This window comes from Podarcis filfolensis (assembly GCF_964270895.1).
Source record: "Podarcis filfolensis genome assembly, chromosome: 1".
NCBI lineage: Eukaryota > Metazoa > Chordata > Lepidosauria > Squamata > Lacertidae > Podarcis > Podarcis filfolensis.
In genome coordinates, this window is record NC_139604.1 from 47,197,944 (window position 1) to 47,219,773 (window position 21,830).

Consider the following 21,830-nt stretch of genomic DNA (forward strand, 5'->3'; position numbering starts at 1 on the left):
TTCAAGTGAATCATTCAAAGGCAAGCTATAAAACTTGGGCCAGGCTGTAAGTACTGTACTATTAAGTTTAAGTCAAGGGATTGCCATTTATATTATGATTTATATTATGAAGAGATACTTCAGCTGTTCAAATGATTACCTTTTGCTGCTCTTTATATCTAAATAAATTAGACAGCTATTTTTGCTTCTCTCCCCACATCACTTAGCCTTGAACAATAGGTCAGAACATTCAGAAAGCCCAAAGGGTAATAATGCTTTATATGACAGAAGTGTATTGATAGATTAAATTAGAACAAAGCTAGGCACTTTTTTGTCTATTCTTATCTCTCAATGTTAAACAGAAAGAATATTTTGCCTTTCAGTATTAGGCACAAGTAGCTTCAGGCTTGGAGTCCCAAGTGTTTAATTGAAATCTATGTAGAAGATAGCCTTCTATTGCAAGCCAAGTCCTTTTTAAAAAATAATAACGTATGCATTCTGAGCAACAGAGTGCATACATTTCCCAAGCTGATTTTGTTTAAAAATGCAAATTTCTTCCTTAACCTAGATAAAAAATGCTGAGCAATAACCAAGGATACCTGAATCCTCCTACATTAAAAAGCCCACACACAAAATGTTGTTGCCATGGCTACATGCCATCATTCTGCTTTCTTTCTTGGGACCATAATATTATTCACTGAATCTAAAGGAGCATTCTACCCTTTTTGTCGACATAAACAGTCAAGCTTGCTCAGTGACCAAATATAAAAGTTTAGGGAAATACATGCTCTGGGCTCATTAGTGATGCAATCAAAACTGGCATATCAAAGAGGAAAAACTAGTTTATATCAAGTCACCATCAACTCCACAGAGCTCTGATCTTGAAGCAGTGAGTCAAGCATAAGGAAATGCAGCCCGGGCCAAAATAGAATGCAACATTGTGTGGCAGGCATTCATTTCCCCCTGTTTTCATTAACCTGAGTAACTGTTTTGGAAATTTCTCAATATTGCTCGGCCACTGACTGGGACAGCCTATTTCTGAGTCTCAAAGACTTTGAGTACATTTCCCATGAAGCCTCAAAAAGGTACAAATACTAATTTAAACAAAAATACACAAATGAACTAAATAAACAAGTAAAATGTTTATTATACCTTGGTAGGTTATATGCAATCATCAGGAAGCTGTTAAGTATTTTTTGTTGTTGTTTAGACATTTGTTTTAGCAGTATGATAGCAAGTCTAAAATACTTTATTATTACGTAAATAGTTTAAATATTTATTTAAAACAGTAAACTGTGTTTTAATCCAGGAATTTGCCATTTTTTCCTCAAAGCATCAGGGAAGGGAGAAACAGCAGCAAAAGAATGGGGAAATCCAAAGCCCTGCCTCTCTCATGTTTGTCAATATAGACATGGCTGGAGGGAAAACAAGTTATGCCTGCTCCAGGACGGCATTCTCCTGCCCCTGCCCCTGCCCCTGCCCCTGCCCCCTACAATATTCTGGCATCATGTTAGGGGAACAGGAGGGTTTGGATATTCCCACCAGCAGAGGAGCAAGAACAGCAGAGGTTGCCATGCTTCAGACAGGGAAACCTGCAAGAGCAACTCTCCCACTCCTGTCCTGGGATGCCACTCCAGAGACTATAGCAGGGGTTGCAAACATGGCACCCTCAGGTACATCTGCAGAGGCCTTTCCTGGAACAAACAGAATCCCATCTACTCACTGAAATAAGACCGGAAGGAAGAATTGCCTTGTAGCCAAAATAGTAGGATGCAGTGTGTAACTGGTTGGGGTGTTTGTGTGATGCACACCAACATTTTCTCTGGGTTGCAAACATGCACAAGCCCCACAAAAGCTTGGTGATCTCTGGACCATAGAATTCTGTTCTTTTGTTAAATTTATCTGTACTGTTACACCCAGTTTAGCTTCCGAAGCAGTCATTTATGCAAAAGCCTCAGTAGCTATTTTCACATATATACATAATTGTACATTCTCTTCCACCAGTACCTTCAAATCTTGCCTTGGGCAGAAGCCTACATATTTTATCAAAATAAGAGATTAAAAGTTGTCATATTTGTGTGTGCTTAAGAAATAATTTATTCAGACTGACAAGGCTGACTGTTTACATCAAGTTGATATATACAACTGAGACAACTAAGCTTTTTTAAAAACAAAAAACAAACCAAAACCCTTGTTTCTAGTTGCAGCCAGGCTAGCAAATATTCGTTAGGCTTCAAAAATAACACTAGAAACATAACACACACAGTGGTACCTTGGGTTAAGTACTTCATTCGTTCTGGAGGTCCGTTCTTAACCTGAAACTGTTCTTAACCTGAAGCAGCACTTTAGCTAATGGGGCCTCCCACTGCCGCCGCGCAATTTCTGTTCTCATCCTGAAGCAAAGTTCTTAACCCGAGGTACTATTTCTGGGTTAGCAGAGTCTGTAACCTGAAGCATCTGTAACCCGAGGTACCACTGTATTTAAAACATTTCCTTACAGTCACCAAATTTGATTCCAGGCTTCTAATCAAAGCTTGTGCACTGGTTGTTTACTCCAGTAACCTACTAACCTGAATCTCAATCATGTCATGAACCTGCAATATGCATCACACTGAAGGGAAGTGTAGTTCAGATCAAAACATTCCTCTGCCTTGGATTGCACATTTATTGTAAGATACAATGCAAGAACCTATCCAGCAGACAAAACAACCCACTGCAGACCTTATAACCGCAGGCCAGTTTGGTTCAATGTTCAGTTCAGATTCTTTCTCACTGGCTTAGATTGAGAGTTTACATCAGGAAGATCCATAGGAAAGGCCACAGCTGTGATGGATGAAGGAGGAAAGGATGTGTTCAGTTTTAAAATTAGTAATATGTACTGTATTACTCAACCAACCAACATGGGAATTTACTTTCCATCTAATTGGAAAACATGCCCGGTAACTGCCAATCCATCCTGCACAGTTCTACCAATTTTAAGGTACATTACATTATCATCATACTTTGTAGGCAAAGCTACAGTCAAGGCTACAATATGCAGTGGATTGTAAGTAACACACATATATCACACAGCACCACCTGATAGAACAGTAGACACAAGCTTGCCATTCGAAAAACATTTACATTAGCAATTAATGGAATAATTCCTCTACAAGTTGAAACTCTAAATCATTTAAACTTTCGAATTTACTACCAGTAGAAAGGCTGGCACCAATAGGAAAGAGATGGTTGGCAAGAGATTTGGATTTGTTCTTTTCTTCTACCATGATGTATTCATCTGTTAAATTGAGCAGCAACCTTATAGAAAATAACCTCAACTACAATCTCCTTTGCAGCTTTTTACAGTGATTTAAAGAAGTGAATTTTCTTAAGCCTGCCAGCTTCAGATTTTTTTAAGAAAAGGAAACTCCACAAATTAGCAAGCATTTGATTAAAAATAATAAGCAGTAGTTAATAACCCCTGTCTTTCTGTGCAGCTGCAGAAAGAGTAAGTATTAAGTTTCCAATTAACAATGACTCAATGCTTGGCTCCTATCACATGCTCGGTTAAAATCTGCATACACATCATGCCTTTCTGGAGAAGGGCTTTAAATCAGTACAGCAACCCTCAGATTTACAGACAATCTGTCAGCTCCTACTCCAGTGGGAAAGGAAAGTCTTCTCAAGCAGCAGTTTTCACTGGCATCACAAGCACCCTAACTCAAGCCTGTCTATCCCTTCCTTTACAGAGCATCTCTTGTGCTGCTGTCTTCTCCACATAGCTCAAAATCAACATTGTGCATCTAAACAACCCCAGCTGGGATGCCACAGCAAAAATGTGCCCAGTGAAAGGACTCACACTGAAGACAGACAACTACCTTTCCATCACACATGCTTATGGATCTGGCAATGTGACCAACACCATAAAAGCAGACCAGTCTTCTCCACCCAACATTTCAACTTATATTCCATACAAGATTGGACAGCAAGTATTGTTGGGGCTCTGGAAAAAAATAACCAGGCCAAAAAGAGCTGCATCTGTTATGATAAAGATAATGGGGATTATAATGGTTTTTGTTACTAAATTTAAAAAAAAAGTTGAGTGGAAAATAAGGTGATATTTTAAAAGGAATGTTAAGAGATTAGGATTTGCTGAATTAACAAATTGAACTAGAGAACAAGAAGGGGAGGTATGAGGAAGTCAAAGAAACATGGGACTGAAAAACTGTTATTGAAACTGAATTGTTTTTAATATTTTTCTTTTTCTTTTTCTTTTTGTCTTTATATAAAATTGGAAAATTTAATAAATATTCATTTAAAAAAAAAAACAAAAAGAGCTGCATCTATAAGCAGCAGCTTCTCATTTTCTTTCACCACATATTCTTATCATTTTCATGGGACTATGTATATATATATGCACCCATTATTTCTTAAGAACCCTCACCACAAGGTCCCGGAGCAGGTTACAGCAATATGAAAATATAGCAATTTTAATGGAAAATAAGGTGGGTCCATATAACAGGTGTCAAAAGCCAGGATAGAGCAATAGCAATTCAAGTATTGCCATATCCATGTTACAGCACCCCAATCCATATCTGAAGAACCGGACAAGCCCAAACAATTGAGTCAGCTATACTTACAATTTGGCCACATCATATTTATGTTTCAATCGATGTATACAATTATAACCTGGCCAGAGAGGAGGAATTTCAAGTACTCCTGCCCAATTCTATAAATACCCTGCACTCACAAACTCATTAGAATAACCTTGGCAGATCCAAAGTCTGCTCCTGCCTACTGACCTCCCCCAGTAACTGAAAGGGGAAATCCTCCTTTCTCACAATTCATAATCCAGACATACTGGTTAATGACCCCTCTTTCCCTACACTCTTTACTTTGTCTCAAAGCGTTCCTAGCTCTACCCCAATGACAACTATACAAAGATCCCTTCTAGCCAACCTTACAGGGTCCACACGCAGGAAGTGGATAATATTTACAATTTGTATACTATTCTATGCAATGTGTGTGTCACAAAACGCAGATGGCGGAGACCTGAAAGTGACCCTGGGATTTCCCAGTTCATTGCACTCCTAACCATGTCTACACAGTAGTCTCGGTGAATCCAATGGGATCAACTGAGGACTGCAGCCTTAGCCTGTCAGACACTAAACCAGTGAACTTGTGGCCCTCCGCTGCCCTTGACCATTAACCAGGTTCTCTGGGCTCGATGGGAATCGCGTCCAAAAGCAACTGAAAAGTCAAAGGCCTCCCATCTCTGCATTACACCAACTCTCCGCAACGAAGCCATGGAGCTTCCACCTGTTGTTTGCCCCCAGCACATGCTATTTCGAAGGTATCCTGCCGCTGAACACACCCCAAGGCATCGTCTGGCTTGAGGTCGAGAAGCCGCACAATCCCGCCCCTCTGCTTCAGCCCAGGCGGACACCATTTCGGTGGCGCCACCAAGGAAAACACTCGGAACTCCACAGAAAAGGGAAGTGCTTAAAAGCAGAGCAGCAGCAGCAGCAGCACCTCCATCTCTCCGCCAGAACCAATCCCCAAACCCCACGGAGAGCTATGCAAAGAGATGGCAAAAGTCTCTCCAGATTGGGGTAACTCCCTCCCCACCCCCCACCCCGCGCCACACGCACAACTTTCCCAGGTCAACAGCTGAGTTTCTCTTCCCCCCGCCACACACCCCACACCCTGGAAACAAGGGCACTGAATGAAAAAGAAGCTCAATATCTCTCTCCCCCCCCCCCGCTTTCCTTTCGCAATTTGCAGCAGCGGGAGCAGCCCAGCCACCCGCCCTTACTTACTACAACCACCTCTCGCCTCATCCTCCCTGCCAAGGAAGAAAGAGGGGATCCCTTTGGAATGTATGCATATAATAATTAAATGACCCCGCCCCCTCACATCGCTGCTGCTTTTCTTTTTCCCCACCTCCGGAGCAAACGAATCTCCCCTCACCTCCCCGGGCTGGCCACCTCCAGCGCCGCCGCCGCCGCCTCGGTTTTCTTAGTGGGGCGGGTGCCGCTGCCTTGCTGCGCGCGTTCCACACCCGCACGCCCTCGCGCGCTCCCTCTCCCAGTAAGACCGCCCCAATCAATGAAAGCGCGGCCCCGCGCTAGCCACACACGCCCACACACCAGCCAGCGAGCGCGAGCGCCTGACCTTCCCGAGCGCGCGCGCGATTCCACCCCACCCCCGCCATTACCACCACGGAGCACGCAAATCGACATCAAGCGAACGCCGCATCTCCAGCGTGTGGGTGTTCCTTTAAAAAAAAGGAGGGGGAGGAGGAATCCCGCCCCGCCCCTACCCTCGCGTTCACGCCCACGTCCTTCCCACGCGCATCCTCGTATCACCTCCAGGGTCCGTCCGTACAAGGAACGGGGTGGGACGTTGGTGGCGGTCACGTGCCACGCATTGTCCAATCGGAGGCGGAAGAGGACGTTTTCACACACTTACATGATTCGTTTAAAACGAGGAGAAGGGAGTGGGAGCGGAAGAAGTCCGGGATGTTCCCCCCCCCCCGCCGTCATTAAGTTGGAGCATTCCCCCAACTCACCCTTCTGACTTATTTATTGTAAGCCACGCGTAGAGCTGCGTGCACAATGCTGCGAAATAAAGGATTAAATGGGCATGGCAACTTCTATTAATAAGTGCCGATCGAGTTTGAATTAATGCAGTGGGAGGTTTCTCAACATCTGCAACGGTTTTCACTCTTATCTCAAGCTTTTAAGGCGATATGTCGTAATACGCGTTTCCTGGGCGCCTTGAAAAGGGCTGTAAGGCTGAAGTCTGGTCCATTGTTTCTCAGAGTTTGATCCCCAGCTGTTGTTGGACTACAACTAGTGGGATCCCTGACCATTGGTCCTGCTAGCTAGGGATGATGGGAGTTGTAGTCCAACAACAGCAGCTGTCCCTGTGTTTTTGTCAGCAGAAGTTAGCAGGCAAAGCTGTTCGTTGCATATAGATAAAAATTGTTACCATTTAATTGCCTCAGATCTTTGTTAAAGGTGCAACCAGGTATTCAAAAATGGTAATCCAATTTAATAAGGAAAATATGTTAAACCAAACTGGAAACTGCAATGTGCAATATGTAATAAGAGAAATAAGTCATCTTCATAGCAAGGAAATTCCTTTTTCCAAGTGAAAATGTTAATGGGTAGCTGGTTATGTTAAGTACCAGTAGCAAGAAGGTACTGGTATTTTAGAAAAAAAGATTCCCCACCAAAAAATACATGCACATTTTTAGATCACCTTTTCTTAGTTTTCAAGTAGATATGCAAGTTTATGTGAACACTTCTGCATGTACTGTACAGTTAGGAAATCTGAACGCTTGTTACATTATATCTATATAATATATTGCTATGGGCTGGAGTTGTCCCCTCCAAACTTGTGATTCTACAGGGTGTTCGAAAAGTAACTATACACCTGCTATGTATTACATTGTCCATAGGTGTATAGTTACTTTTTGAACACCCTGTATAATTGTAAGATTGGGGTCTGCAGAAGAGGTCTGCTAAAATGTCTCTTTTCTTCAGAAAAATAGACTTGGCCTGTGCCACAGAAACTGAATTGCTGGACACACTTCTAGAAGATGACAGGCAGTGTAGTAAAACGTCAGCATATCTTTCTTCCTCCCTGGCTGGAAGTTCTGTCATCAGATTGTCAGAGTATAATAAACTCATAGTTTTCAAGAGGCACACAGAGTCAGAGAAAGAAGCTTGAGTACTAGATGGTAGGAGCTAACAAAAATGTGTGGGTTGGCTGCACCCCCCTCAAAATCCAATGGGAAGCAGTGAACTTTGGGGCATCTGTTGGCATTCAAGCGGATTTCTACCTAAAGGCGTAAATATAACCCTAGATCACAAAGGGACACCAAACCTTTAGTGGCTTCATTCCATGGAAACAACCCAGGGTATGAACTGAAACTGCTTGGAGATCAGGGTACATAAGAGCAAACTGGGCTTGAGTCCATGTAGCACCCTGCTTGTGGTTAACGCTTAGCTGGAATGAAATATTCAACGCAGCAATAGAGAAATTAAAATAATAATTTATTTGTCAGACAAATAAATTATAGGCACAGTGGTATATGGTTACCAAAGCTCTGCCCATCCTCCAGCCCTGATGGCCAGCACTTATATTTCCTCAACCCAGCCCCCTTGCTCCTCCTTTGGATGCCTCTGTCCAATCAGCCTGGTTGAAATTCCTATTGGCTGTTTGCTAGAACCAATCATAAAAGATACACCCATTTCCTATTACCTTTTATGGGAGACAAAGAGCTATATTTCCTTATATCCATAAATGGCAGTCAAGTAGCCATATATCTTACATTTGCCTCGACAAGGCACCTTAATTACCAGATCACCTTTTGCCCTTGTTGCCCCTCCATTCCAAAATAGATGGCTAAAACAGATGGCTCATGGTCTTACATTTTGTCTTAAACAGAGATCTTGGGTTCACATTCTCACACACCATCAATGAAATGAGAATCTAACATAAGAATCTAACATTTCTTACTTTCTAAATCCTTTGCATAATTACATTTAAGCCAACAAATCTCATACATTAACATAGATAGCTTTTTAGAAGAAAAGGCATTTTCAAAGTAAAACTCTTCAGTTTACACCCCCCTTTCCCAGCCAGCTGCTTTTCCCATTAGCTCTTGCCCTTTAACCTTAGGAAAATGTGGCTAGTCTCTAACAGGAGGCACATGGTATTATTTTCTGTTAAACAATAAATCCTACTATTTACTAACTCTTAATTAGTGTTTTTGCAGCTTGATTGTATTCTGTAATATGCAGGGTCAGTGTAACCTTTGCTCCCAGCCTATAATTCCCTTTTACAACTTTGAGAATTTTGGCTCCTGCTATAAATGAGGGGGGCCCTTGTCCAGGAGGATAAACATCTGCCAAAGTCCTTAGCCAGCTGCTTTTCTGCCTGGCATAAAACATACAAACATTTGCAAATATATCTTTAAGCTCATTTTAAAATACAGGCCTTGATCAGATGCCTCATCCACATGACATTTGTTAGTCTTTAAGTTTCCACAAGAGGCTTTGATTTTTGGGGGTGCAAGAGACTCACACAATTACCCCTCTGGAAATATGTTCCTTGGCATTCCAGATCATTCCCAGTAGCATAATGCATAGGTAGTGAGTGCCAACCAAACTGGAACTGAAACAAGAGAGAGGTGGTATCATGTTTCGGGGAATCCCAAGGTTAGTAGAACTACTATTTTTAACACACATACACTACATTACATCTTAATGAAGAATGAGCATTCTAAGTAGCCTGGAGTGCTAGAGAGTCAGTTGGGGGTGCTTAGTGGAACGGAGTGTCCCCAAAGTTTAGGTCGACTCTGAGATGGAGCACTCATGTTAGGACGTGAGGATACACTGCAATGTTTGCTCTCTATTGCTGACAAATATCATGTCCTGTGATTTATTTTAAGGTTTCCTTTACAGTTAATGTGTTAAATAAAATGAAAAGAAAAAGGCAGGTGGAGGAAGTAGGTACCTGGAAAACTCTTAGAACGTATGAAAATAATATCCAACTTTTTACATTTCCAAACAGGCTTAAACCAAAATCTTCCCAGAGAGGTCCCATTGCTCTTAATGTGACAACTTCAGAACATATGAAAGAACTCTTTACTGACTTGACCGTTATGATTTTATCACCCTGAATAGCAGCATGAAGGAAGAATATAGCTGTGCTGTTTTTGTTATCATTACAGTTTTATTATATACATGTATGTTGTATATTTACCTCTTGTATATGTACAGGCATAACCATATTTTAAAAGTAAATAAATAAATAAATAATGGGCATGTACGGAACTCTTCAGTTATTGCAACAAAGACATACTGAAGGTGATTCCACACCATCTGATATGCAGCTTTGGTTTCCTTCACATATTAAAATGCCAGAGCTACACTTTTTTCTGCTTTAGGGCAGAAAAAGGGAGAGCATGCTTTGTGTTAGACAAATATTGTAGATCAGCTCTGCTATCTTCTTAATCAGTTTACAGCAGATAGTGTTTTTGGTTTTTTTAATTGTCAGCAGCAGTTGAAATTATATTTTCATTAGAAGCCAAACTACCACCAGCTAATTATGTCAGTGGTAAATCACTAGCACACACTGTCTATAATGGTCTCACTCAGGCATTCAATTAACTCTACTGCTTAATGAGCCATTTACGTGTCTCAAGGCTTATAACACTTATCTTGTGAGTAGGGTAGGCTGATACTGAAATTTACCACGTAACCTTGCTGAATGCCTTGTTTTGCACTGGCTTTCAGTTCCAAATCAATAAAGGTAGGCCTTTAAGGCTCTAGTTCTGTTGTTAACACTTACTTGGAAGTTAACCTCTTTAAGCAAATAGACTTGGGGTTTGAGTCAAAGAAGTACTCACTGAACTCAGTGGGACTTCTGAGTAAACATGGAAAGTATTGTGTTGCAAAAAGCCAAGGTAAGGTGTGTGCACAGCACAGCTTTTAAGGCAATATTGTGGGATCTACCTGCCAGCATTAGCAAAAATAACTTCCCATCTATCTAATGTGATGCATTAATATAAAGCTTTTGAATTATGGTGCTGGAGGAGACTCTTGAGAGTCCCATGGACTGCAAGAAGATCAAACCTATCCATTCTTAAGGAAATCAGCCCTGAGTGCTCACTGGAAGGCCAGATCGTGAAGCTGAGGCTCCAATACTTTGGCCACCTCATGAGAAGAGAAGACTCCCTGGAAAAGACCCTGATGTTGGGAAAGATTGAGGGCACAAGGAGAAGGGGACGACAGAAGACGAGATGGTTGGACAGTGTTCTCTTGAAGCTACCAGCATGAGTTTGACCAAACTGTGGGAGGCAGTGGAAGACAGGAGTGCCTGGCATGCTCTGGTCCATGGGGTCATGAAGAGTCGGACACAACTAAATGACTAAACAACAACAATATAAAGCCAGAAGGAAGAAAAGTGGAGAAAGCAGGAAAAGTGTTTCCTGGGCACTGTTGTATTACGAGGAAGCAGCTCAAGAGCGATTTGTTAACAAGGTGCTTGGGATATTTCCTGCAGACACAGGACCAGGTTAGATGTAATGGTGTGCTCTAGACAATTCCCTGCCAGGCTGCCACTTCTTTCACTTAGGGCTGGCAGCAAATCCTCTCATCAGGCTTGTCCACTATTTATTTATTTCCTATCTTGCTCCCCCCCCAAAAAAGGTCCAGTTTGTGTGCTTCCCACAGGCATCTGGTCAGCGACTATGAGAACAGGATGCTGGACTAAATGGGTCCATTGGTCATTTCAGAATAGGCCATCCACTTAATTCCTGGACTCTAAGCATAGCATATGGACAAGGGGAACAGAATGTAACCTACTGACCACAACTGAGGTGCGGAGTCTTTTCAGTTCCTGTGTAAGCAGGTGCAAGCACAACGGAGAAGTAATTATTCTGTGTGTAACATCAAAGCCTCTCTTTGGGTCAGTAAGACATTTTTCATTTGGATTTGCTTTCCATCCTCTGTTCTCACGCTTTGTTCTAATGTGCTAACATCTTCTGACAAGTACATCGGCATTCATTTTCTGATCAAAAAGTGAATGAAAAGGTCAGTTATGCCCAACAGTGAAATAGCATACTGAAAAATTGATAGGTCAGGAATCCAGACTGACTTGTTTCTACAATTTTGACACTGGCCAATGTCAACTGGGAATTCTGAGTGAGTGCTTGGGGGGACTGGCAGAATACAGTGTTTTTTTGGGGGGTGTTCTTTTTTTTTTGCCCTTTTGAAATTGGGAGGAACTTTGCTCATTATGATTTATGGGGAAGGGAAGAGAAGCTGGATCAAGGTTGCCATTTTTATTTTTTTTAGTGTCCTGCCTTAACAGGAATTTGAAATGCAGAAAATTAAGCAGAATGAAACTGTGTTCCTGGAATGAAGCTAAGTGTGAGTGAACTTCACTTCCTAAATTCTCCTTCAGGTTCCTGGTGGGGAACTATCTGCCCTTTTCTGGACGTTTTTTGTGTTTCCAATGTAGTGCAGCAGTGCTGCATTGAGACCACTTCCAGCCTGTCACTCTTTTGGGGTAGGATTCAATCACAAACTGGCAAATTCAGCTTGTGAAATCAGAGCTGATTTGGAGGTCTTGCACAGTGAACATCAGAAGATCAGACTTTTTGCAAAAAGGAAGTTGACAGGAAAACATCCTTGAAAGCATGGGATAACATTTGCTTGACTCAATGTCATCTAAGCTCCTGGCAAACAAATCAGAACGAATGCTCAATAGATAACCAACATCATCTAAACTTCCCACAAATAAATTAGGATGACTGTTCAATAAACAGGTCTGGAAGTGACCTGAAATCAGACGCAGATACACTTCAAATGTATCAGTGGTTAACATGCCTAGGGAAATTTCCAGCAAGCTCAGTTGAAACAGGAAGTGGTGGTTTGGGGCTATGAGAAAGTGCCTGTTCAAACTTCAGGTGAACATGCTCTCCTCTGCCCCCATTTTGTGCATCAAATGCAGAGATAGAAAGTATCCACTTTTGTTTTTGTAAGTAACAGGTGATTCAAGATGGGAGTTTACTTTGGAATTGGTGCTGTTCATCCACATCTTTTCTACAGCACTCACACAATGTCACCATAGTTCAAACTGGGATTTTGTGTTGGAAAACATTGGGGTTGGCCCTGCTCCAACCAGTATTTTCTTGGTTCCTCCACATAATTATATGTTTCCTTCAGATTGTAGATATTTTAGTATTTAGTTACTTTTTTGTGTTCAGTGCCTTCCCCACATTAACTAAAAGCCTGCAGCCTAAGGAGAGAGTAACACAGGCTGTCATTCCTCCTCTTTCCCCTCCCCCACCTGTGCCGGGGTTTTTCCATGGCCTTTCATAAATGAAGGATCTCTTGATTGCTTTTTTTGTGGGGTGAGGCACACAGGCAGGTGCTGATTGCAGTAATCACGGCTTGTACGTGTCGGATTCAGCAATTGTGCTTTACCTTTCCCAAAGCCTCTGAACATGCTGTTGCATCTTTTATTAGCAAGTGAGAGGATGCTTTTCTGGCATCAGCCATAATCCACTGAGTCTCTCTGCACAGGTTTATAGCTGCTACTTTCCCACAAATTCCCCCAGAGATTTCCCATTCATCACAGGGCTGGGCAGCGGTGGGGGTTGTTGTTTGACTTTCAGTTCACAGGAAAGTGGATTTTATAAAAACCAGCTCCGCTGTTGTTGCTCTTAGTTTATTAGGCTATATTTCAGTCATCCAATTAGTCTACAGTAGCCAATAGGGGCCCAAATTACCCATTCTCAAATTAAATTCATGAAATTTAATCAGATCCACATATCCAGCCCATGTTCTAATCATAGGGAAAGGCATCACACCCACTTATAGATTATGGGTTGGAGTCTTTGCTGTTTTCATATGCATGCTAGAGAGATGCTTTCATTCCAACCTTACCTGCCAATGGATACTTAATTAATTGGATTGTGGATGTTAAAGGTAGTTGGGCCCAAAGGATCTTAATGTGCAATGGAAAATGATAAGGGAATGTCTGCATTGGATTTGTGTGGAGATCAGACATGTTCATGCAGCTCATACAGCCTTTACAAACTGCATGTGCAATGGCTGTGCGCAGATGGTGTTGTGTGCACAACCCAGTTCATGCCACAACAAATCTAAGCCTTTCTCTCTCACACACACTTTCACTTTAATATTAAAGGAAACGTTGTTCATTGTGTGATATGTCTTACATATCATTACCTTTTTATTTTTTCAGTGCAAAAGTAATTATTACTTGTAAATTCAGTCCACCACATACAATCTGTATTCACTGTTATTTCCCCCATTTGATAAGAAATTGATTACATCACACACCCCATTTTCATTGTGTGTGTAGTTTTGGGGTGGGATAACATACTGACTACATAATTTACATGATTACTTACATAATTTTTCTGCAGTGCAAAGTGAGACGAGTAACTTAGTTTTTGGCAGAAAGTGGACTGTAGCAGAGCACAAATAATGATGTGCGATGAATACAGGGCGGAACGGGGGGGGGGGGGAAATCCCTTCTTGTGTCCTTGCATGCAAGTCACAATTTCCTAACCTACTGAAAGATGGTGCTACAGGGGTAATTTCTGGCAGGAGAAGCAATACGTGAGCTGCTTTCCTTTTCCTGAGTCTCAGATCTCCAAGGTGACCCAGATTTTTATCTTCTGATACCCTGCTGCTTCCATTGTCCAGGCTTCCTACAGACAAGTCAGTGCTGCCCCAGCTGTTGATCATGCAAGTGAGTGGCATGCAACCTGTGCCCTCGACCCAGTTTCAAAAGTTCTCTGCAAGTGATCAGTTCAAGCCTCTGGCAAGAGCAATTTGTCTCTCTCTTGTCAGCCTACTGGGGAAAGATGGGGAAAGGGAAGGGAATAATAGAGAGGGAGTGGGGACAGACAGACAGAAAGTGGTGGCAGAGAGAGAAAGAAAAAGCAGCAAACCTATCCAATTTGGGCTTTAGTCCTGGCCGTCATTTATCTATAGAAGTATTTCTGCACCACCATATCATAAAATATCAAAGCAGTGTACATTATAAAACATTAAAAAAATTAAAATGCAGATAACCGTTAAAGTGACTGGCTAATCAAAAACTAAACAGCTGTGAAGGCCTGTCTGCACCAAAAAGTTTTCAAGAGATGCCTGAAAGTCAAAAGCAAGGATGCCTGCCACCAGCATGTGACCCCCACCCCCCACCCCACAGATAGCCCTGGAGGGTATGAGGCCTTCAACTGGAAAAGGGTTGCCCACTTCTGATTTAGGTGTTGATGCACATATCCGCATGATGTGGTAATTAAACAAAAGGAAGCGCAGCCTGTCAAGGAAATAGGAAACAGAAAGAGAGGAACCGCTTTTTTCTTTGTTTACAACTTTCCTGAGGCCAAATTTCTTTTATTGACCCCGACATGCTTCTTTCAAAACTATTGTTATCAAACTGATACGGAAGTTGGCAGGAAGTCCAGCTATCTCTTATGCAGATATGTTCAAGTCCGCTACACACCCATGTAAAGCATCTGCAGCAAAAATGGAAATGGAGGCTCATGGTCTGATCTGATAAATTTTAGAAAAAATATAACTGTCCCTCCACCCCAGCTGCCTTTTCCCATTCCCCAAAATGTTTCTGGGCAGCAGTTCTTCTTTTGGAATGAAGCTCGAAAAGTGTATTACTGGACTTGATTTGAGGCTGCATTTACAGGATTCACCCCTGGAAACTATTCTGAATGCCAGGAGTTTGGTTGGCAAGATGGGAAGTTCTAATAAAGAAGGGAGCTTCTGAAGGCCTGGTTCCCTTGCTACAGAACATTCACAGTCTGGCCCAGTTCAGACACTGCTACAAATAATAGTTTATTGTGATGGGAGGGAACTGCCAGGGGCATCTTACCCATTGAGGCTAGTGGCGCAGGGTGCCAAGTTCTTGAGGGCGCCAGGGAAGAGGCGGAGGCTGGATGTGGTGCCTCCCAGCATCAGCTCACCGCTCTTGCCCACCTCCGCCATGCTGTGCCAAAGCAGCGCCACGCCCAGAGCCTCTGCCTGCCGTAGCCACCACAGCATGAAGCGGCTAGCTGAGCCTGGAGCTACCGTGTCCAGCCTCTGCCTCTTCCTCACTGGAGGAGCTTCCCTCCAGCCGTTGCCTGCCTCCTCCAGCCCCGCAGAGCTGGGCGCGTCACCAGCAGCGCTGTCCTCCCTAAAAAAGGTTGGCAACTCTGGGAAGGAGGGGGCCGCCGGAAATGCTTAAGACGGCCCTGGGAACTGCAGTAAGCTTTGGGTGTGTATATTTCCTCTCTCCTCCTCTGGAACAACCTCAAGGAGAAATCACTTCTGCTTTTCATGAATTGCAGTTTAGTGTTTAATCTTAACTATGCTTTATTGAAAGAAACCAGATTCACAACCCATGGCTTGAGGATGCCTTGTTTCAAACAAACCACAATTAAGTTAAACTGATTAGTTGGGTTCAGATAAAATAATACACCACAATTAATAAAAAATTAAAGCAAATGTCCATGATTCCCTTGTGGCTGTCCTGGAACAGGAAGCTTGTAAACACAAGGCCCACTGCAGCTTGTGCGTATCACAATGAACCACTAGTTGCTCAGACATCCAAATAATCTCTCCACACACACACACACCCTGCCCCTCTCTCATTTCATGCATATTCTCTTTATTTAGAAATTAACCCATGACATACATTTCATAACCTCCACCCCCTATTGAAAGTTGTGCTAGAAACTTGCTAGGATTGCTGTTTTAAACAGCTGGTTTCTAAACACACCACCTTTTTCACTTTACAGAAGCTCTGTGTACATAGAAATGCAGACCTGTACCTGCTAGATTTCTGCCTGTTACTCAGCAGATACAGGTCTGCATTTTATGTACAGCAGATGGGAAGAGTACATTAATGATTCCCAGCTAAACCTTTAACAGTTGGGTGGAATTCTCACATATACTATAGTGTACGCCCCAAATGGCATCTATTCAAAATGAGGAAAGAATGCATTATGATGATATCAGAACACAGGGTCAGTTTATTAAGGTGTAAGCAGAGAATGCTATATTGCAGTGCTGCTCTTAGCATTCTGCTACCGTGACACATGAGTAGCCAGAGTTGATCAGCAAGGAGGCGTAACTGCAAAACCGAGAATTCCATGTTCATGCAGATAAGAAAATCAAAATCCCGAGAAAAACAAAGTTGTATCAGAACGGAAAATCTGGGTAACCATTCTGGAATTATTATGTGCAAAGAAGGCCTTGATACAGTTTGGGATTTATTTGTCTCTTTCTTTTAGACATACCTTAAAGGAAATTACAATCGTTTCCCTTCCATCGAGAGTTAACTCAGCTCTGTTGATGGATTAAGCAAGCTTCCTCAGCAATTGCCACTGAGCAACAGGAAATGTACTCTCCCTGGGTTTATTAACCATTCCCTGCTTAGCTCTACTGGAAGACTTCACCATGGCTGGCTGTGTAAATATTTTAAAGAGCATATATTATATAACAGAAAAGCTGGAATTTTCCTCCTCTACTTGTGGGCAAAACTGGGTGTCTACTGAGGAAAGAAATCTGTCTCAGATCAACATAAGGGCAGTGTTAAATCCATGAATCAGCATGCAGTATCCTAAGAAGGGCTGCCTTCCTTAGGGAACAACAGAGATACATTGGGTATCAAAGAATCAGCTTGTTATTTTACAATTTTTAAGGCATAAACGCTCCAAACTGTACAGATGACTTTAGACCTAGCAATGCAAATTCTGTATATGAAACATTACAGTGTCAAGGAAGCATGTAAAAATGGGAACATTCCAACAGATGAAAGGGTGTCTTCCCTCCTGATTTTGTAGAGTGGAGAAAATAAACTCATGTGAGTGCTCTGCTCTGGAGAAATCCCATCTGCATGAACAGAAGGGTGCTCAAATTGTGTTAAAGAGTAACTAATCTGCATTAAGTGACATTTGCACCTACACCCTTGGATTTAAAGAGCAATCACACTCAAATACAGAGTTCTCTCCCTACCCCACCCTGGGATCTTTTCTCTTATTTTTATTGACTTCCCACCCCTTTTTCCAGGGAGTTGTTGTCTCTCCCGTTCTGCTGCACCCTATCTTCTATCTATTAAATCATAATCACAGTATTATTAAAAGGCAGAGGTCTCATGGGTGGGAGGGATTGCAGGAAGCGTAGCATTTTCACCTACCAAAATCCACACACAACTATTTAAAGGACAGGAGACTGCTTTCCTTTGCAAGAAGGCTCAGCAACAAGGTAGGTTTCTCCTTAAGGAGTGCTTGCTATCCCACTTATAAGTCATGCAACATATTTAATATTTCATAAGTCGTGAGTGGAGAAAGTTATTTAAAAACAGAAAAGAGTGCTTGTTTCTGCAACATAAGTGTTTTTTGTTTTTTTTTAAAAGGAAGATACTGGATGAGTAAAACAGATTGATGAATTCTTTCCAGGAAAGGCAAGTTCTTTCCAAGGGTGACAGGAAGAAAGCAAAATTGCTTACTGTATGATGTGCTATCAGAAAAGCAAATTCTCTCCACCCTTCCCTTGTATTTGACTTTTTATGCACTGTGCCAGAAGTGCCTTTATTTGCAGTAGGCTACCTAGTCCAAGCACAACAGTCTATTTACTACCCTAAAAATAGTTCCTTCTTCTCACTGGGGAGGTAAAACTGCAACATTATAAATGCAGGTGCAGCATGACGTGATCAAAGGGTTCCCTATACCCCTCCCAAAAACCCTTCCACACGGAAAAACGACAAGCCAAACAAAAAGATCCAATCTAGCATTCTCCCCAGTCTACTAGTTTGCAATGTTCTTTGTATTGTTTTTCCTATGGGGCAGCATTCGGTCACACTAGCCCAGGGTTCAGCAACCTTTTTCAGCCATGGGCCAGTCCACCGTCCCTCAGACCATGTGGTGGGCGGGACTATTTTTTTGGGGGGGGGGAATGAACAAATTCCAATGCCCCACAAATAACCCAGAGATGCATTTTAAATAAAAGGACACATTCTACTTTTAATGTATTTTTAATCTTTGTTGGAAGCCGCCCAGAGTGGCTGGGGAAACCCAGCCAGATGGGCGGGGTACAAATAATAAATTATTATTATTATTATTATTATTATTATTATTATTATTACTACTACTACTACTACTACTCATGTAAATACACGCCGATTCCCGGACCGTCCACGGGCTGGATTGAGAAGGTGAATGGGTCACATCCGGCCCCCGGTCCTTAGGTTGCATACCCCTGCACTAGCCTATCCCCACAGGGGTGCAGTTGGGTAATTTCACACTATGGACTTACAGTGGTGGTGGTTTCTTTCTGCATTACTTTCTGCATTTTCCATTCCACCTTGGTCAAACTCCGCCTGGAATACTGAGTCCACTTCTGGGCACCACAGTTTGAGAAGGATATTGACAAAGGATGTGCAAAGGATGACAAAGGGTCTGGAAACTAGGACTTATGAAGAAGGATTCTTACGAATAACTGGGTATGTTGAGCCTGGATAAGGGATGACAGAAAGTTGATATGATAGCCATCTTCAGCTATCTGAATGGCTGTCACATGGAAGATGGAGGAAGCCTATTTTCTGCTGTTCTACGTGGTAGGACCCAAACCAATGGATTCAAGTAACAAGAATGGAGATTCTGACTAAACATTGGGAAAAAGAATGTCCTGGTGGTTAAGAGCTATTTTATAGTGGAATGAACCACCTTCGTAGGTGGTAGACTCTCCTTCACCGGAGGTTTTTAAACAGAGGTTGGGTGGCCATCTTTTGGGTATTCTTTAGCTGTGATTCCTGCATTGCAGGAGGTTGGACTAGATGACCCTTGAGGTACCTTCTAAATCTACACTTCTATGGCAAGCCAGTCCTGCAGCATTTGGGGACCATTCTGCTCATCCTGGCTGGGTGGGGTCATGGCCTTCTGCCCCAAAGTCCTGCCCTGACAGCACCCCCCCACACTTAGGTCTGTTGAATTCTGTCCTTAGAATGTGCCACACATACAACCTGGCAGCTACCTAGTTATTCTGAGATTAGAGTATAATATTATACCCACCCTCAGTCCACACAGCTCCCCAAACCAGAACTTTTTTGTCCTTGTGCTAAGCCATGTCAACAATTCACACTGATGCATTTGCTCAGCCTCTGTGCTTTAAAAATGAGTTGAGACTGACAGAAAACCATTTTGAATAATGTGTTTTGTTTCGCTCTGGTAAGCTTAGTTGACTTATCAGTTCCACGAAAGATGTTCTGCGAGAAGAGGTGCCCATCAGAGCACTTTAGTACAGAGTCATGTTCTCATTGGAATCCTCATCACTTAGCATGAAACTGTTTGTTCCTGAATCAGCAGGAAGAGCAGTGTGTTGACACAACTGCTGATAGGAAACTCCACTAATGATTCTGAGAACCAGACAGCACACTAAATCATCTGGCACAGTTCCTTTGGCTGGAGCTGTACAATGAAACTAGGAGATATTTAGCACCATCATTGGAATGTACATCCCATTCATTTCAGGAGGTGAAATCCAATGTAGCATGAGAGGATTTCTGCTCATAGAATGGGGCTTTTCCTTCCCTTACACCCCTGTGTGTCCCTTCAAAATCTGCTCCAGAGGTTTGGGGGACCCTCCAGGTTTGGGTGGGCATGGGGAGGAGGTGTGTGCGGGGGGGGGGAGAAACCAGAAATTCTGTTGGGTAAGCAGATTCCTGTTGAGCAAGCAAGCAGTCTAAATTCAGCTCTCCGTACTTTGCAGCAATTTGCAATTTTAAAAAATTCTCATGAAAATTCAGCAGCATATTTCTGTAATTTTCTCCTAATAAACACATTTTATTTACATTTTATTGACCAATGTACACATTTTTGCAAGCAGTTTCCCCTATCATAATGCATTTTTTGTATGTTATTTTCACCAATGCCTTCATTTTTATACACAATTTCTCCTAATAGATGCAATTTTGCAAACACTGGATAGAGAACTACATTGCAAAATTCAGATAAGTGCAATTTTTAGGAGGACAGCTGTGTTTGGGTTCACATTTTGTTTCAAAAAGTGCAGATTTGATACATTCAGCTTTAAATATGAACTGAATGAAATTTATCCTCCATCCTTACTCCTAAGTAGAACAATCCTGTCCATGGTTACTTGGAAGTAAATTCTACAATGTTCAATGGAATTTACTCCCATATAAGTGTGCACAGAATTGAAGCATTGAGCCAATACATACATAGAGATAGATCTAGAGTAATCATGCAATCCTGTACATATCTCTTCACACATAAGTCACATTGAGTTCCATGGGGCTTACCCTCCGATAAATGGGTATAGGATTGCAGCCATAGTTAGTTGCACTAAGACCACAGTGCTTACATGGGAGTAAGTCCTATATAACATAGTGGAATTTCCTTCTGATTTAATATGCCTAGGATTGCATTGTAAGTTCCTTTTGGAATTAATGGAATCTAAGCCATGATTAACATTTCAGGCTGATTTCTTTGGGATGCAATCACAATTAGATTAGATCAAACCCACTGTGTTTACTGCACTAATGAAAGTAAGTCTAGTACACAGATGGGAATGTTGGGTCCTGGGCATTAGTGGTTTCATTGATCCTACAAAATGAAAAACATGCCATTTTACTGAACCAACTAATTTTTAAAATACTTGCAACCAAATGTGTAACAGGCTCTTTAGAATGCTGTCATTGTTAGGCTCAAAATCTAGGTGCTGAAGCTGAATTACATTGTGGATATTTGTGAGGATTTTTTTGAATTTGTGTCAAAGCCATATTGCACAATCTTAAAACTTGAGAAGGTTGTGTTTATTCCCCCCCCCCCAATATGTGATAGAGGTTTTCTGAGTGAAAAATTCTGACTTTTAGTCTACTTTGCTAGATATTTTCAACGAGGATCCCCCTGCAAACAACAACAACCCAAAGAGACAGAGACTGTGAGAGAGACACACACACACACACACAGAGCACTGAACACATCTTAAGGGATCCAAGATTTAGAACTATACATGAAAGCTGATGCTTTCAGCATACCGAACAACCTTCTTGAGTTCAGAATAGAGACAATATTCCACATTTGCAACACACATTTGAATTTCTAAACTCCCTCCTTATGACTCAAAGCATACTACGTTGGCTGTACTCACCGTACTTGGGATTCTTCCTTCCTTTGAACTGTGGTGAATTCAGATTCCTTGAATCAAATTCTTCAGGACTGAATGAAACAGGCAAAAGCCACACATAAATTGTCTTATGTTCAGAACAGAGCAGTCCACTTGTTGAGTGTGTCTAGCTTT

General features: G+C 42.0%; 1 protein-coding gene and 1 long non-coding RNA gene across 7 annotated transcripts in view; one reads left to right on the plus strand and one right to left on the minus strand.

Moving 5' to 3' along the window:
- Positions 1-21,830, minus strand: part of RALB (RAS like proto-oncogene B) — a 30,113-nt gene extending 8,283 nt beyond the window's left edge. The window contains exons 1-2 of one of the 6 annotated variants that reach the window (XM_083586059.1): positions 21,681-21,830; positions 2,701-2,802 (exon numbers count right to left, since the gene is read on the minus strand). The gene's annotated coding sequence lies outside the window, so the exon portion shown is untranslated. Of the gene's footprint in view, positions 1-2,700; positions 2,803-5,874; positions 6,291-21,680 lie in introns of those variants that run through there. The other 5 variants (XM_083586061.1, XM_083586057.1, XM_083586058.1 and 2 more) reach the window with 5 other exon arrangements.
- LOC310749483 lies at positions 6,490-9,944 on the plus strand. Its single transcript, XR_014541652.1, has 2 exons — positions 6,490-6,547; positions 9,544-9,944. It is a non-coding gene; the product is annotated as an uncharacterized lncRNA (long non-coding RNA).